This window comes from Lytechinus variegatus, chromosome 7, assembly GCF_018143015.1.
Source record: "Lytechinus variegatus isolate NC3 chromosome 7, Lvar_3.0, whole genome shotgun sequence".
Classification (NCBI taxonomy): domain Eukaryota; kingdom Metazoa; phylum Echinodermata; class Echinoidea; order Temnopleuroida; family Toxopneustidae; genus Lytechinus; species Lytechinus variegatus.
In genome coordinates, this window is record NC_054746.1 from 25621750 (window position 1) to 25635138 (window position 13389).

Consider the following 13389-nt stretch of genomic DNA (forward strand, 5'->3'; position numbering starts at 1 on the left):
CTAATATAGCCCCATCTCCAGCTGGAATATCAACATAGGGCTACTTACGTATTTGAATTACATACACTTAGCAAAATGGTCAAAGCGGCCCAAATGATAGCAATCAACACAATGATCCTAGTCCATCGTGAACAGTAGAGATTGATAATTAATCTATTTTCGATCTTTATTGGGGTAAATTTAATCCGTTTTAACCTCGATCATCGGAATCAGGACCCGTCTTAAACAGAGTTACGATTGACTCGATCCACATCGGTAATATGGAAATCCACCAATGCCATAATTTTACTACAGGAAAATTGTTTAGACCGTGTCTTTTGTAAGCAAATAGAAACCCACTGAATTTTCAAGAAAACAATGAAATCTATGAATATACATCAATATCTAGAATATATTTTGAGCAAATATGCATTTTAGACGTTGTCTCTGCTGGCTTTCCATAGGTGTGGTTGATCGGACCAATAGCGACTCTTTGTAAGACGGGACCCAGGCCTACCCACTGCTACAGAGTATCTCTCCCCTAACTGGATATGCGGGGAGGGTCCTTTGTTTGAAGCCCGCGAGTTCTATTGTCCGCCATACCAGTTCCCCCAAAAGGAACGCGATCGCTCCATTAGCATGTGCATTGTGAGCGATACGCTAGCTGTCTGCACACTGAAGCACTCATTGCTTTTCATACAAAACTTCAAATATTTAAGGTGCCAGAATTCGTAATTTTCTTGAAACCATGGTACTTTCCCAGTATACATTTCGGAAACATAATTTTTAAGGGCGGGTTGGTGTTTTTCTCACCTAAGGAAGAATGGATGAAATCCTTGACTTGTCTAGAGGTATTTTGGAGGTTTGCCAAATAACATCTTAGGATCGACATGGCGAGGACTTTCTAGGTTATGCAGGCTTATAACACTGGGCTTGAACCCCCTTTAATTTAAGTCCACCCCACCCCCCCCAAAAAAAAAAAAAAAAAAAAAAAAACAAGCGTAACACCGAAAAATTCATCGCTTAAGTGAAACTTAAAAATATAACTTTCATATGATTTTGATTAAATTTTGAGCATTATTATGTGTTTTTTCTCTCTATTCAAATAATCGTTTCCATGAGGTGGACTCGCCCTTTAAAGAACAAGTCCACCCCAACAAAAACTTGATTTGAATAAAAAGAGAAAAATTCAACAAGCATAACACTGAAAATTTCATCAAAATCGGTTGTAATATGAAAGTTATGGCATACTGAATGTAAAGTGTATGTGCAATATAAATGGAAATGTAACATTTTTGATGAATTTAATAATTTAGTAATTTGTAGATTCGTAAAAATTGAAATACTGTATCATTCAAACTATAAAACACAAAAGAAATAGTGAGTAACATCATCGACTCTCTCATTTGGATGTAACTGGCTCGTTTATATCACTATTTTTTTTTGAATAAGCGAAACTTTGAAATGTCATAACTTTCTTATTTTACATCCGATTTTAATGAAATTTTCAGCATTGTGCTTGTCTGATTTTTCTCTATTGATTCAAATCAACATTTTTCTGAGGTGGATTTGACCCGTTCTCTCTCTCTCTCCTTCTGTCACATCGATCGACCAGCCCTCTTCAATATCCTCTACCCAGTTTGTTCATATAGGCAGCGGAAGCGGGGGGGGGGGGATCCTGTTCCCCTAAATTTTAGGTGGGGGACAGACCCCCCAAAATTTATGTTGACAACTTTTTTTGTTCTTTTTGCTTGTCAGTTTTTTTTCCTGCATCCCGGGCCCCTAAATTCAGGTGGACCCCCCTAAAATCGTTGTGGTCCGCCCTAAAATTCTGGTTGATAACATTTTTTTGATGCTTGTCAGATTATTTCTTTTGTTTTTGCATCCCTCCCTAAATTTTGGGTTGATATCCTTTTTTTTGCTTGTCAGGTTATTTTTCTTGCGTCTCCCCCTAAATTTCTGGTTGATAATCCCCCCCCTTTTTTTGCTCCACCGAGACATTTTTTTCTTTGAAGAGATTCGGCATCTCAAAATAAGTTCTGTGAAATTTCTGAAGTCTGTAAATCAGTCTCTGTAGCTTAATGTCTTTTTTACGTACTTTTTTAAAAAAATGAGTTCTTGGAAAAAATAATTCGATCTATTGTTGACAGAGAAATATCACAAATTCACATGCCACAAGTGTAAGCCCCCTAAAGTCCTATTTCTACCGTACATGTACCTTTAGCTTGTAAATTTTATTGTCCTTTCACAAATAAAAGATAAAATAATTAATCATTTTTTAACTCCTCCGAAACGGCAGATTTTCAGTCTCTAACTTAAGTCAAGTTTCAGAATACAGGCTACACGGTCAGTATTTTCGTGTCTCGTCATATTCTTCTGTCCAAACATGACTGATAAACTCATAAAACTTGGTAACATTTGTGAATATTAATACACTGAATATTTATTTGAATCATGGTTTAAATTCATCATGCTTCCAGAGAAATCACAACAATCGATAACCCCCTCCCCCTGGAGTTATAAAGTTTTGGAAACTTGCTCTGGTAATTAATACCATGGTCACATTTGTTCTACGGCGGCCGTACGGCGAGTCAAAAACAGCCGTTTAAACATTTTTGTACCAGCTAAATATAGGTGGTTTGGATAAACATAAATAAAACGGCTGTTTTCGACTCGCCGTACGGCCGCCGTAGAGCAAATGTGACCATGGTATTAGAATTACCACACATGGGACTACATAAAGTCTACAACTATGCAGTTCACCAGATTGACTTATCTGTGAAAAGTAATCCTCTTTTCTCTGTTTCCACTGTCGTCACGATAAGTGCAATTATACGTGGCACAGGACGACATCTTAAACTTTGTATCAGTTATAAATTCACATTGAAAATTGCTGTTATGAGAGTTGATCTGGTAAGTATAATTAAAGGGGAATCCAGCCTTGGCCAAAAAATGTTGTGTCGGAAGGAGAAAAATAAATTAAACAGAATGGTGAAAGTTTGAAAGAAATCGGACAAGCAATGAGAAAGTTATAGCTGCTTTAAAATTAAGATCACTAATACTATGTAGATTTCAAATTGGCAACTCAGTAAGTAAATTATGACAAGGGGCAAGGACAACTTTCTCATAGGCCATGTACTTTATTATCAGGGATTTGTGGTTTTCTCCTAAGTACCCATTCCCCTGGGGCAGTAATCTAAATATAACCCAGGTGGTATATTGTTTTATGTCCTCATGAAAGAAAAATATAATTTGAAATAAAACTTTTGGGAAAAATGACATTTTAGCCAAAATATGTATTGGAGTACATGGAGGAATAGTCCTTGCCTTACATCACAATGACATCCCATATGCGGCCAATTTGAAGTCTCCATGGGTATAGTGATTACCAATATTTACAACATTTAAAAATTCATAACTTTCTTGATGTTTGTCCAATATTGTTCAAACTTTCACCTATCAACTTGTCTGATTTTTCTTTTCCTTATAAAAACAATTTTTTATTTGGGTTGGATTCCCCTTTAAGAATTGACACCATTGCCAGGGGCGGATCCAGGATTTTGAAATAGGGGGGGCGCCAGCGGCGAGGGAGCGAAGCGACCGAGCGGGGGGAGGGTGTGGGAGGGGGGATACCCCCCTCCCACGGCAAAGACTTTTTCAAAAAATCATGTCCAAAAGTCGTATTTTGAGAGCACCTTTAGAAGAAAAATGCACACTTAAATCACTGTAACTTCATGACTAAAAGACACATACTGACTCATTTAGGAGCTGGTTTCCAGTCACACACCGTATAAGCGGTCATTCAAAACATACATTTGGCAAAGGCTCTTCACTTGCTTGCACGAAAGTATTTTTATTTAAGCTCTGTATTGCAAGCACTTTGTGGAAAAATTGTGAGGTAAAGAAGGATCACAGTTAAAACAGAGCTGATGTTTTCAATTATTGTTACTTTGAGTCTTGACATAGGACCGGGATGTTCTATAAGGACATTATGTCATCATAAGAAAATGATGACTATCTTCCTATTTCTCTTCCTAAGCTTGAGAGCGCAAAATCTATTAATATTATGGCCTGAAAATTGGACATTTAAGCACTTTTGTAATTATGCATAAGATGCACGAGTTTAAAATCTAGCAATACGAGCGCAAATCGCGAGCAGAAATTTATGATTAATTGTCATCAAATGGTGATTTTAAGTAGTTTGTTTTAGAATTAATATTGAGATATACATAACTCACTAATCAAAATGCAAGCGTGCAGCGCTAGCTGATACGTTTTGACAATCTGACCTAAATAGGGATATTTTGAGAACTTCATGGAATACAGGAAAATAATAGGTACCTGACAAATCAAATTTTGCGAGCGCGCAGCGCAAGCAGAAATTGTTAATATTCAGACCATAAAACAGAATTTTTTTACACTTTTAAAAATCAATTGTGAATAAAACAAAATAATTAAAATTCAATTTCCCAGCTGAAATATGTTTTGTATATTGACTTCAGAATTTGATATTTTAAGGTCCATATTGAGCAAGATATCACCTAAAAGGCAATGCGAGCGCAAAGCGCGAGCGAAAATTTTATATCCCGACATGAAAGATTGAAAAAAAAAAAATTTCCAAGTCTTAATTCCCCTTATCTTATTTTATTCACTCATCTTCCTCCTCTTATGCTTGCCTTCCTTCTTTTCTCCTCTCTTTTCCTTTTTTCATTTTTCCTTCCTTTTCCCCTTTTTTTCTTTTTTTTGCTCCGCCAATAGGGGGGGGGGCCGGGCCCCTCGGGCCCCTTCCCCTGGATCCGCCTATGGTTGGGGCGCCCTGGATAATATGCCTCTGAATCTACCAGAAAGTGTAAAAGTTAGTTTACATTAAATACAAATATGTCTGACCTATACATTTCAGTGAAAACGTACATGACCAAGGCAGAATGATAATGCTGCGCACGTGGCGCCCGATACAGGGCTTCATCTTTGAGTGAAGAATAATCTCGGGGATAGACATCATTCGCATCGTTGACACTTTCTCTCGCGATCTGTTACTTACAATTTACATGTATTTGCCATAAAGACGGACAAACGCATGTTACAAAAAACACAAAATTTCGGGAAAAAATGATATCCAATCCAACATCTTCACACTGGTCACTGCACTGCAACTCCCGATTACAAGTGGTGCAACTTTCCAACCAATCGACTTGCGCGCCCTGGAATTCCGGAATTTACACAGTGGCGGATCCAGAGGGGGGCGCCCCGGGCGCGCGCCCCCCCTATCTTCGCCGGATTTTTTTTTTTTTTTTGATGGTTATATTTACTGGATTGGTACAATGTAGTCAATTTCAAGGGCTAGATCTAGTCAAAACTATATTTTAACTTACGCTCATGGCCTTTGTGTTCGCACAAATGCACCTCTGTCATCATGGGTGTCGATCACGGGGGGGATGGGGGGGATATATCCCCCCCAATATTTCAAGTGGGGGGGATGGCCTGTATTATCATCCCCCTCAATAATTAAGGGTAGAAAAATTATAATAATGATGATGAAAAAAGTTTGATCATAATGATTATAGTATGCCATCAATCAGTGTGTTTTCCTTGCAGTTTGTGTATGTTGTTATTAAATAAAACATTCCTTTTCAGGACTATTAATCAGATGGGTCAGGTTCAAGATGAAAAATAATGAAATGTTTATGTATATGATATTTTTTAACACAAGACATAAGAGGACCCTAACGAAAAACAACTTTTGTTGATAGGATGTTTCATCCCACCAGTGGTGAATAAATTAATTTTGATAAATCAATTAATTCAAAAGGGTGGAAAAATAAACCGGAGTAAAAGGGTGGCAAGATAAATTGTATAAGGAATTACCATATAGCTATTACAGTAATAGCTCTATGGAATGACGGTAAGCCCGATGGCGCACGAGAAGCCACACAGTTTGTAATTTGTGCTAGTCTTAATTGGTCCGAATCTGCATTTTATCATCATACATTAAGAAGAAAAAAGATATTGCCAGTCGGGTTAGATTTAAGATCAGTTGTATACACAGAGGCGTCGATCGGGGGGGGGGGAGGGGGAAAAGATATCGTTTTGCCTCCCCCCAATAATTCCGCATGTGCAACCAATGAAAATAGAATAAGATTGTAATGCTACACTGAAATCAGCAGGCGAGATTGAGATACCAACTCGATTTTCATTTAAAATCGTGCTCAAAATGTCTTCTTTTCAGATTGGAATATATAAATTTTCAGCTCGCGCTTCGCGCGCGCATGATTTCTGTACCAAAAACCCATACTTTTCATCATTAAATAGGTGAATAGAATGTCCCGTTTTCAGTTCTAAACCTCAAAAGAACTCCCGCTTCGATTTGCAATAATCTTTTGTTGGATATAATATATCTTGTTCTTTAGTAAAAGCGTCCATTAAACTTTCTTTTTTTCCAGATCGAAATATCAAAATTTTCTTCTAGATACTCATCTTAATCATTGATACCAAAAATGCTTAGAATATCAAGCTTTCAGGTCAGAATATAAAGGAATTTCAGCTCGCTCTCTAGTGAGATTCATACTGATCTATACTCCTCATGAGTTACTAAAAACAAACCTAAACAGGTAAATTTTTCCTGTTTTCATGTCATACTTAAAAATTTCAGCTCGCGCTTCGCGCTCGCATTGTTGGTGAGGGTGATATATATAAATAAATATACATATATGTATATGTGTGTATACATCATGCTCAATAAACAGATCACTATGTACATGGTCCAGACAATTTTTTGTAATTTTTTTCTTTCGTATTAGTTTAGATTAGGCTTACTTGTAACACAAATTGAATTTTCAGTACACTACAACAATGAAGGAATTTCCAAGAAATCCATGCATATCAACCACTCTCAAATTTCGTAACTTGTGATTTTAGTGGGGGTAATGTTGAAAGATCCCCATCCAAATGATCATTTGTGTCAATCATCCCCCCCAACCAAGAATACCGATCGACACCCATGTCTGTCATACTGCATTGCAATATGTAAATTCCGGAATTCCAGGGCGCGCAAGTCGATTGGTTGGAAAGTTGCACCACTTGTAATCGGGAGTTGCAGTGCAGTGACCAGTGTGAAGATGTTGGATTGGATATCATTTTTTCCCGAAATTTTGTGTTTTTTGTAACATGCGTTTGTCCGTCTTTATGGCAAATACATGTAAATTGTAAGTAACAGATCGCGAGAGAAAGTGTCAACGATGCGAATGATGTCTATCCCCGAGATTATTCTTCACTCAAAGATGAAGCCCTGTATCGGGCGCCACGTGCGCAGCATTATCATTCTGCCTTGGTCATGTACGTTTTCACTGAAATGTATAGGTCAGACATATTTGTATTTAATGTAAACTAACTTTTACACTTTCTGGTAGATTCAGAGGCATATTATCCAGGGCGCCCCAACCATAGGCGGATCCAGGGGGGGGGGCCCGAGGGGCCCGGCCCCCCCCTATTGGCGGAGCAAAAAAAAGAAAAAAAGGGGAAAAGGAAGGAAAAATGAAAAAAGGAAAAGAGAGGAGAAAAGAAGGAAGGCAAGCATAAGAGGAGGAAGATGAGTGAATAAAATAAGATAAGGGGAATTAAGACTTGGAAATTTTTTTTTTTTCAATCTTTCATGTCGGGATATAAAATTTTCGCTCGCGCTTTGCGCTCGCATTGCCTTTTAGGTGATATCTTGCTCAATATGGACCTTAAAATATCAAATTCTGAAGTCAATATACAAAACATATTTCAGCTGGGAAATTGAATTTTAATTATTTTGTTTTATTCACAATTGATTTTTAAAAGTGTAAAAAAATTCTGTTTTATGGTCTGAATATTAACAATTTCTGCTTGCGCTGCGCGCTCGCAAAATTTGATTTGTCAGGTACCTATTATTTTCCTGTATTCCATGAAGTTCTCAAAATATCCCTATTTAGGTCAGATTGTCAAAACGTATCAGCTAGCGCTGCACGCTTGCATTTTGATTAGTGAGTTATGTATATCTCAATATTAATTCTAAAACAAACTACTTAAAATCACCATTTGATGACAATTAATCATAAATTTCTGCTCGCGATTTGCGCTCGTATTGCTAGATTTTAAACTCGTGCATCTTATGCATAATTACAAAAGTGCTTAAATGTCCAATTTTCAGGCCATAATATTAATAGATTTTGCGCTCTCATGCTTAGGAAGAGAAATAGGAAGATAGTCATCATTTTCTTATGATGACATAATGTCCTTATAGAACATCCCGGTCCTATGTCAAGACTCAAAGTAACAATAATTGAAAACATCAGCTCTGTTTTAACTGTGATCCTTCTTTACCTCACAATTTTTCCACAAAGTGCTTGCAATACAGAGCTTAAATAAAAATACTTTCGTGCAAGCAAGTGAAGAGCCTTTGCCAAATGTATGTTTTGAATGACCGCTTATACGGTGTGTGACTGGAAACCAGCTCCTAAATGAGTCAGTATGTGTCTTTTAGTCATGAAGTTACAGTGATTTAAGTGTGCATTTTTCTTCTAAAGGTGCTCTCAAAATACGACTTTTGGACATGATTTTTTGAAAAAGTCTTTGCCGTGGGAGGGGGGTATCCCCCCTCCCACACCCTCCCCCCGCTCGGTCGCTTCGCTCCCTCGCCGCTGGCGCCCCCCCTATTTCAAAATCCTGGATCCGCCCCTGTTACATATTGCAATGCAGTATGACAGACATGGGTGTCGATCGGTATTCTTGGTTGGGGGATGATTGACACAAATGATCATTTGGATGGGGATCTTTCAACATTACCCCCACTAAAATCACAAGTTACGAAATTTGAGAGTGGTTGATATGCATGGAGTTCTTGGAAATTCCTTCATTGTTGTAGTGTACTGAAAATTCAATTTGTGTTACAAGTAAGCCTAATCTAAACTAATACGAAAGAAAAAAATTACAAAAAATTGTCTGGACCATGTACATAGTGATCTGTTTATTGAGCATGATGTATACACACATATACATATATGTATATTTATTTATATATATCACCCTCACCAACAATGCGAGCGCGAAGCGCGAGCTGAAATTTTTAAGTATGACATGAAAACAGGAAAAATTTACCTGTTTAGGTTTGTTTTTAGTAACTCATGAGGAGTATAGATCAGTATGAATCTCACTAGAGAGCGAGCTGAAATTCCTTTATATTCTGACCTGAAAGCTTGATATTCTAAGCATTTTTGGTATCAATGATTAAGATGAGTATCTAGAAGAAAATTTTGATATTTCGATCTGGAAAAAAAGAAAGTTTAATGGACGCTTTTACTAAAGAACAAGATATATTATATCCAACAAAAGATTATTGCAAATCGAAGCGGGAGTTCTTTTGAGGTTTAGAACTGAAAACGGGACATTCTATTCACCTATTTAATGATGAAAAGTATGGGTTTTTGGTACAGAAATCATGCGCGCGCGAAGCGCGAGCTGAAAATTTATATATTCCAATCTGAAAAGAAGACATTTTGAGCACGATTTTAAATGAAAATCGAGTTGGTATCTCAATCTCGCCTGCTGATTTCAGTGTAGCATTACAATCTTATTCTATTTTCATTGGTTGCACATGCGGAATTATTGGGGGGGGAGGCAAAACGATATCTTTTCCCCCTCCCCCCCCCCCCCCGATCGACGCCTCTGTGTATACAACTTATCTTAAATCTAACCCGACTGGCAATATCTTTTTTCTTCTTAATGTATGATGATAAAATGCAGATTCGGACCAATTAAGACTAGCACAAATTACAAACTGTGTGGCTTCTCGTGCGCCATCGGGCTTACCGTCATTCCATAGAGCTATTACTGTAATAGCTATATGGTAATTCCTTATACAATTTATCTTGCCACCCTTTTACTCCGGTTTATTTTTCCACCCTTTTGAATTAATTGATTTATCAAAATTAATTTATTCACCACTGGTGGGATGAAACATCCTATCAACAAAAGTTGTTTTTCGTTAGGGTCCTCTTATGTCTTGTGTTAAAAAATATCATATACATAAACATTTCATTATTTTTCATCTTGAACCTGACCCATCTGATTAATAGTCCTGAAAAGGAATGTTTTATTTAATAACAACATACACAAACTGCAAGGAAAACACACTGATTGATGGCATACTATAATCATTATGATCAAACTTTTTTCATCATCATTATTATAATTTTTCTACCCTTAATTATTGAGGGGGATGATAATACAGGCCATCCCCCCCACTTGAAATATTGGGGGGGATATATCCCCCCCATCCCCCCCGTGATCGACACCCATGATGACAGAGGTGCATTTGTGCGAACACAAAGGCCATGAGCGTAAGTTAAAATATAGTTTTGACTAGATCTAGCCCTTGAAATTGACTACATTGTACCAATCCAGTAAATATAACCATCAAAAAAAAAAAAAAAATCCGGCGAAGATAGGGGGGGCGCGCGCCCGGGGCGCCCCCCTCTGGATCCGCCACTGATTGCCGTGAACCAGACTCTACTCCGATTTTGGCTTTTTTGGGGGAACTCGGCGTGCGGAGGTACCAACTTCCGGTGCTTCAACACGGAATAGGCCAATCAGCGTTATTGTTCCCATCCAGATAGGGGAGAGATCAGTGGGCCTACCTCCACACACAAATACGATGCATTTACTTCTCTTCCTTCACCGATAGTTCTACATTGGTTTCCGCATCCTTTGGGTATCTTATAGCTCTCTCACACCACTTCGTTCTTCAGCAACCATGTAGCTAACACTAGGACCCAGGACAAATACCACTTATGATGATCGAGCACAGTAGCGTATCTAATGTGGGGCACGTGCCCCGGGCGCCACTTTCAGGGGGGCATAATAAGGGAAATGTATATATAAAAAAGAAATGGCAAGGGAAGGCACATAAAAGGAAAATGAACAGGTAAAGGAATAAGTAAAATGAAAATTAATTTACTTAAATTTCTTATTAATTAGGATTCAGTTCTACAAAATATGTTACTTTGCCCACTTGCAGAACTTTTGCACCAAAAGGTATTTTTTCGCTGTATGTTGCTGCCAAACTTTTATGTTTGCTATAAAAACTAGGTAAATTGCCAAATCGTCTACTGTCATCCCATCCACTCACCACTTGGTCTACCTTCATTTTGTCTAATGCCATTTCGTCCAACATTTCGATTACCACCCATTTCGTCCAATAGCCATTTCGTCTAACACCCATTTAGTCTAATTCCATTTAGGCTGCTTACTCGTCCATTAATCAGTTCGTCCAATGCTCATTTAGTCCAATAGCCATGTCGGCTAATATCAGTTGGTCGTATATCCAAATCGTCTACTTATTAATTCGTCCAATTGCCATTTCGTCTAATTATCATTTCGTCCACCACCCATTAGGTCCAGGAATCAGTTCGTCTAATAACCATTTGTTCCAATTCCAAAATCGTCCAATATAGTCAATTGGTCCAACAGCCATTCTGTCAAACACAAATACATTGCGTTATTCGAGCGGGTACGGCGAAATGACTTCTTGATTATACCTGGAAAATATTAAAGATAAAACAAATGATAAAGACATCATGATGATAATTTGGCTTACTATCAGAAATGGAATGATGCGGTACCACGATACAGCCCCCCCCCCCCACTGTATCTCTCTATCACATCGCGCACACACAAGGGTGGGGGATGGAGTGATTAAAAATTATAACATTGAAATAGGGTCCTTTGACTTGGAATTTCCCATCCTTTTTTGCACACCTAAAATGATAATCATTATTCATCATCATCATATAACAATGATAATAATGATAAATAATGATAGTAATAATAGGCCCTATATTATGATAGTACTAATAGTAATAAATAAGGATGGTAATATAATATAATAGTAATAATTACAGCCATTAGTAGTACAAAAAATGGAAAAAAAGAGGAGAGAAAAGTAGGAAAAGGGAAGAGGTAAAATAAGAGGAGGAAAACAACTAAATAAAACATGAGGTGAAGACCAGGAAAATATTAAATCTTTCGTATCAGAAATTTTCGCTAGATCGTGCTCCGCGCTGGCATTGCCTGTTCGATGAGATACATTATCTTGCGTACGGACATTATTGTTATGGAGCACGAAAGTGTTCAATTGTATAAAAGATTAACCAAACAACAGGTGTAAATTAAAAACTACTAAACACTAAATAATAATACTAAATTAACTACTAGTAGTTATAGACTTTACGATTGTAGACGGAATGAATATTGGACGAAATGATGATATGCCGAGATGGCAATTTGACCTATTGGTGATTAGACCAAATGGAAATTAGACCAAGTGATTTTTAGACGAAATGGGTTTAGACTAAGTGACAGTGGACCAACTGCAGTGAGACCAAATGGAGCATAGACGAAATTAAAGTAGACCAATTGGTCATTAGGCCATTTGTCTTTAACCAGTCAGCTATTGGACTAAATGGTAATAGACGTAATGAAAATGTACAAAGTGCAATTAGACCAAATGGCTATTATACCAAATGATAATAGACGAAATGGTTATTAGACCAACTACTATTTGACAAAATGTAATTGGACAATGTGGACAAGACGAAATGACACTAGACCATGTGGTGAGTGGACAAAATGGCAGTAGACGAAATGGCAATAAACCAACAAAATATTCGTTCTCAATAGGGCGCTGCAACTTTATTGCCTAATTTATTGCACAATCAACAGCTATAACAAGAAATAAATGGAAAGAACTGAGACTGTCAGACTGGAGAATTTCAGATCTAATGAAGACATACACGGTAACTATTTCATCACTGTCATCTGCAGTTAACTTTCTTAGCAGTCATTGCACTTGTGTATTATAATCAAACATTTGCGCTGAGATATTCCGAGGTATTTACTTTATGTTATACGCTACAGAAATTATGTTTCAAACTAACATTTTCTGTAATACGTTGACAACTTGACATGCAAACAATTTGCGTATTTTTTCATACTCAATAATAATTCCTGATTTATTTATTCGTCCGTAAAAATGAAATCAATTAATGAAGATAACTCTTGGAAAAATGTAAAAAAAAATCTAGTCACCGTCTTCAGCCGGAAATCCTCTTTCTGTGATAAGCTTATAAGGTAGATTCCATTTTACATAATTTCTGTTTTCAGTCACCAAGACAGGCCATCTGACAAAATATACTGTTATGAAAAGAGATGTTGTGGTTAAAATGATATAAAAGAAAATGGAAGAAGTCAGCATTTCATTTTTTTAATATCAGAACACATGCAAGGATTGTTTTGCATATATCTTCCTTCTGATCAGGGGCGGATCCAGGATTTACTAAAAGGGAGGGGGGGGGGGCATTTCGTCCACACAAACTTTGACAAGTAAAAAAAAAG